Source organism: Adiantum capillus-veneris, chromosome 6 (assembly GCF_014529385.1).
Source record: "Adiantum capillus-veneris isolate H3 chromosome 6, ASM1452938v2, whole genome shotgun sequence".
In the NCBI taxonomy this organism is placed as follows: domain Eukaryota; kingdom Viridiplantae; phylum Streptophyta; class Polypodiopsida; order Polypodiales; family Pteridaceae; genus Adiantum; species Adiantum capillus-veneris.
The window spans coordinates 136027952-136033902 of record NC_140936.1 but is presented as its reverse complement, the minus strand read 5'-3'; the positions used below and the strand labels follow the sequence as shown (position 1 = coordinate 136033902).

Sequence of the window (5951 nt, the reverse complement as noted above, 5' to 3'; positions counted from 1 at the left end):
CACTTCATGCTGAAAAGTTTTTAATGTTCCTTAAGGCTTGATTACAATCTTAAGTGTGGATCCCTTGTGCGAACAATCTTTCTCTCTCTCTCTCTCTCTCTCTCTCTCTCTCTCTCTCTCTCTCTCTCTCTCTCTCTCTCTCTCTCAGTGACACACGAATCTGCACATGTATGCACATGTAGCTAATTGAACATATGGTGATTCTAAGCTAATTGAACATGGTTAGTGTGTGAGTTAATAGGTGTCAGATTCTAATGGGAATATACATATTGTTGTGTACCTAGTGTTTGCTCTCTGGGCAAAGCCTTCATTGACATGCCCTAAAATCTAACCTAAATCTAATCTAATCTTAAATCTAACATAAATCTAGATCTAATCTAATCTTAAACTCAACATAAACGTAAATCTAATCTAATCTAATCTAAATGTAATCTAACTTAAATATAAATCTAACTTTAGATGTAATCTAACTTAATCTTAGATCTTAATCTACCCTAACTTTGAGTGTAATTTTAAATCTAACCTAACCCTAAATCTTAATATAACATCTCATTTTATATTTTCTCTACTTTTTTATCTATCTCTCTCTCTCTCTTTGTTTTCTTCCCTTACCTCTCTCTTTTCGTCTTCTCCCCCTCTCTATCTCTTTGGTCTCTCTCTATGTGTGTGTGCACATGTATGCACACACACATAGTTGTATTTCATAGAGAAACATGTTTACATTTTGTGATCTTAGCTCCGATATTGTTTTCCTTGTGATCCAGTTAGTGCTTGATAATAAGGAGGGGGTTTATAAAAGTTATTTGTATTGGGATAAATGGTAGAGCTAAGAGTAACACTAATTTACTAACACTAACCTACTAAGAAAAGTCCTATCACCTCCATTTCTCTCCTCTCTCTTTTCTTCATCTATCCCCACCAACTTCTTGATAATTCCAAGCAAAAGAGTTAGATAAAGTGCTAAAAATCTAACCCAAGCATGGTTAGAGGAGTAACCCTAGCCCTCAAAATTGCTATAAAAGGAGGGTGTAGCTAGCATACAAAAAAGAAGCCATAAGCAAGAGCACTATGCTATAGCTTGAGAAGCCAAGCTCAATCTCTTGAGAAGGAGATCTTGAGTGGAATCTCATTGGATTATGCATATGTATGTATTGTATTAGGGGTGATTAGCAAGGGATATCTATGCCATTGTAAGAGGGAGTGATCATTCAATTGAGAGTAGGAAATCTATCATTTCTCCTACTAGTGTAAGCCCAACATTTGTTGAATCAAGGAGGGTGGATTTGGACTAAGCATGGATACTTTGTCTCTCTTCCAACGTGAAGTCATGGACAACAATGATGTGTAAGTTTTTTGGTGTTTTATTTAAGTTCTTGATAGCTTGTCTCTGGGTGTTGTTATCAATTTAGCCATAAATCCCACTTAGTGTAAGAGGTCGACAGGGTGGAGAGGACTCCTTTGGCCTTAAGACAGTGATTGGGGTGGCTTTTCTTGTGATGTGTTGCAGTGTAATTTACTCAAGCTATGTTGAACAAATACTAATCTCACTTTGATTGGTCATGACAGATTTGTAAGAAGGTATTAGTGCAACAAGCACCCCTTCCCCCTTCTCTCTCTTTCTTACATATATCTTTGTGTTTGCTTGATCACTGCAGATACATTTCAAAGCAACCCGAGCACTCTCTTCCTCTCTCTCTCTCTCTCTCTCTCTCTCTCTCTCTCTCTCTCTCTCTCTCTCTCTCTCTCTACATATATATTTGTGTTTGCTTGATCATTGCCGATACATTTCAAAGTAGCCCCTCTCTCTCTCTCTCTCTCTCTCTCTCTCTCTCTCTCTCTCTCTCTCCGCGTCTTAGTTCGCATCTAAAACTAGGTGGTTCCCCAAATTTGTGTAGGGTTAGGTTGCGGGTTTGTGTGTGTGTTTGTTGTTTTTTCCAACCCCAACCCAATTGAGCAGCACGGGAGCCTAGAAGGGTGCTTAAAGGCCACTCTTCTTGTTGCCCACCCCGGACCGCCTCACTATTTTGCAAAAAGAAGATTTAATAGATAAAGTCTTTTTGTGTTACTGCTTGTCTCCAAGTCTTGTGAATTCTCAAGAGCAAAGTGCGGTGAATTCTAGTATGGGTATGCAAAGTGCAATGAATTCTAATGGTATGCAAAGTGCAATGAATTCGACTACTGATAAACAAAGTGTTAACGAATCTAACGAGCAAAGTGCTCTCAATTTCAATTCTATAGAGCAGCGTGTAACTGTTGTAAAACAAACATTACAGGAATTACAAGATTCTCCATCCGAGCATAACTCTAGTTTACTTTCTCCTTTTGCACGGCAAAAACTGACTTACTTACTCACGGAGTATAGTGATGTGTTCTCACGTGATTTACACCAGGTTTACCCTCTACACGTGATGTGCAGCATGGCATAGATGTCTTGACATGCACTAAACCGGTGAGTAAACCACTATATTGTATGAGTGTTAAAGAAGCCAAGGAGGTTGAGAGTCATTAGGCTGACTGCCTCGCTCGTGGTTTCATTAGACCTAGTACTTCGCCTTGGGCATCACCAATTCTATTGGTAAAAAATTAAGATGGTATTATACGCATGTGCATAGATTATCGCAGATTAAATGCGATAACCATCAAGAACAAGTATCCTCTACCTCGAGTGGATGAGTTGTTTGACCAAGTCCATGGGGCAAGATACTATACAAAGATAGATATTAGTTCAGGATACCACCAGGTACGTATCCTACTGCAAGATATCTCCAAAACTGCCTTTAGAACACGGAGGGAAGACCGATAGACTTTGTATGTAAAAACTTAGATAGAGCTCAACAGAATTATTTTGTTTATGAGCGAGAGCTCTTTGCCGTAATTCACGCTTTACGATAGTGGCGACACTATTTACATGGTGCTGAGTTTGAAGTAGTTTTTTACCATGAGAGTATCAAATGGTTTACTACTCAAACAGACTTGATGTTTGGTTGGGTAATTGTAGACTGTCTCACAAAGATGGGTCGATTCATTCTCACTAAAACTACAGTTAAGACACCGAAATTAGCATGGCTATTTGTAGAGCATATATATAAACTCTACGGTCTTCCAACTAGTATCATTAGTGACAGAGATCAAAAGTTCGATAATCACTTCTGGAGAGCTGTGTTCCAAAAGTTGGAAACTAAACTTAATCTAAGTACGGCTGATCATCTAGAAACCGATGGTCAAACAAATAGCTGAATGCTAGTAATAGAAGCACTTCATGCTGAAAAGTTTTTAATGTTCCTTAAGGCTTGATTACAATCTTAAGTGTGGATCCCTTGTGCGAACAATCTCTCTCTCTCTCTCTCTCTCTCTCTCTCTCTCTCTCTCTCTCTCTCTCTCTCTCTCTCAGTGACACGCGAATCTGCACATGTATGCACACACACATAGTTGTATTCCATAGAGAAACATGTTTACATTTTGTGATCTTAGCTCCGTTATTGTTTTCCTTGTGATCCAGTTAGTGCTTGATAATAAGGAGGGGGTTTATAAAAGTTATTTGTATTGGGATAAATGGTAGAGGTAAGAGTATCAACAGTTGATCTTTCTTTTTAAGCCGTTCCAAGCTTCACTTCGACAGTTTTACAGGATTGCGGCCACTCACCAACACCCGCATGTCTCCACAGATGATCTTATAAAGTGGACCAGTTTTATATCAAGATGCGATGATTTGGACCCATGAGGCCGAAGAGCTCGGAATTCCCTGGTTGTCAACGAAGAGCATGTAGTAGGATGGGGGTGCCACATTGGGGCTTGGAGGGGCAGTTGCATTGACAGTGTAAGAGGTGCCACCCATGTTTATTTGCCCAGTCACCCTTAGTCGAAGGAAACGTAGTCCTTGAGAGAAGGAGTGTGTAGTATAAGGCGAGCTCACCAAGCTAACGCCAAACTCTAAGGTGGAGGGAGCAGTGCTCACCGCCACGGTCAGTGTGATGACTTGACCATACCCAATGGTGGTGGGCGCGGTGATAATGGAGGGCCGCTTTTCATTGTTTGCAGAATGCAAATACGACGGAGAGAATGACTCCACTCGTAGCTCTGTTGGAAATTCCCCTGAAGATGTATAGAACTCATGCGTATTGCTTCCTGCAATGAGCACTCTCCCGTCCGGTAGTAGATTCGCAGTTGAATGGTACACCCTTGGAATAGTTGTGGCTGCTTGCGTGATGAAGCGGCTCCCCTCACTTGCATTTGGCACATAAATGACTGGGGACAAGACTGCATTGATTGCGTTTCCCCATCCTTGACATCCATTTTGAGCTCCGTTGATGATGAGCACGTCCCCGGATGCTACAAACAGCATGTCACCCATTGCACGACGGAACGGCATGTCCTCCATCTTCCATGCGGGGTTCTCTGCTGTTATAGAGATGCGGCCGCAAGTTTGCGATGCGTTCGGAAATGGTGCTGGGAATCGGAAGCAGTCGGGCTGCGCCCCTCCGCACACTAGGACTTCGATGCTTGAATAGTTGTCCTCCGCCTTGAGTGGCAACATCACCGAGGACCCCGCAGACGGATAGTTGCGGGGCTCGCCGGGGATGGTCGGGAATGTCTTTACCACCGTGTTTGTCTGGTAGTTATACACAATGGAGTCCCTGTTGGCGAAGATGTATAAGTTTCCGTCCGGAAGCAAATGCACGAAAGGGTAGTAGTTGTCATTCTGCGCATCGTTTGTCTGATTGAGAAAAGGAAGGAACACCTTCTGAGAGCCTCCGGCAGGGATGAACTCGAGCGTGAACACACTACGGCCACCGATGACTATTTGCCGTCCGTCTGGTAACAGCTGGTTCGTCGCATACCAGCGTCCGTCCTGAAGCGAAACGTCCGGGTCCTCAACCCAATCGCAAGATGCGTGATCGTCACTGGGACAAGGTGTGAAACGGCGAATCTTGGCATTGCCGTCACGGTCGCCGCCGGTCTGGACGAGCGTGCCATCGGGAGCGAACTGGCCGGAGGAGCACCAAGTGTCGGTGAAGATGAAGAGCGGGCGGACGGTGTTAGGACCGGGTGTGAAGAGGACGGAATGGGCAGTGCAATCGTGAGTCTGGTTGACGTCCTTGGGGTTGTCGCGGCAGCGGCCGTTGGTGAGGTTGATGGGGGAGGGGCCGATGTTGGTCCTGTCCAAGAAGAGGACATTGCCGTGATGGGTGACGGCGGTGTGCATGGATGAGATACCTGCACTCTCAAGCAAAAGCTCCCAGGTTCCTAATTCTTGCGCATGCGCTGCCAGCTTCAAGTTGTGGTGGGTGGCCGAGAGATGAAGGTGCCAAACCAGCAGGATGAGAAGCATCTGGGCAGTGCGCCTACACAGCTGGAGTTTACCCATATTCTGCTGCATGAGTACCGAGCTGAGCTTCGAGGCCGTATAAGCTAGCGAGTGTGTGTGTGTAGTGTGAGCGAGCGAGCGAGCAGTATAAGTGTGAGTGACCGTAGGTACTATAGCTGCGAGTGTGTAAGAGAAACGCTGCTCTTGGCTGTTATATACCTCGTTTCTGGAGTATAACCGACCGCTACTTTCTGTTTTCGTTGAAATATCCACGTATAAGTAGCTTGTCCCCGACAGCATTTCACACTCAAAATCCGTAAGACTTCTTGCCTCATCAGGCGTAGGAGTGATAATATTATAATAAAAAATGCCCCCCTAATGAATTTTGAAAGGTCTCTTGAGCGGCCTCACACGCAAAGAGACAGAGACCTCCACTGATAGCTCAGGATATTTGTATACAAAGAAAGGCGCACTGGCATATTACCACCTTAGGAGGTTGAGATGGTAGCTAACCAAATATACGAGACACATATCCCAGCTGAAGACCTCAGTTTGAAAAATATAAGCATGACCAGGAAGAAGCACACCTATAACAAGTTGCATCATGACGGCAGTGGCTCCATTCTTGGTTTTGTGTAAATGGAGA

General features: G+C 43.8%; 1 pseudogene; it reads right to left on the bottom strand.

Moving 5' to 3' along the window:
* Positions 1-3694: 3694 nt before the first annotated feature.
* LOC147456335 (aldehyde oxidase GLOX pseudogene) lies at positions 3695-5377 on the bottom strand (annotated as a pseudogene).
* Between the last annotated feature and the right edge of the window lie 574 nt (positions 5378-5951).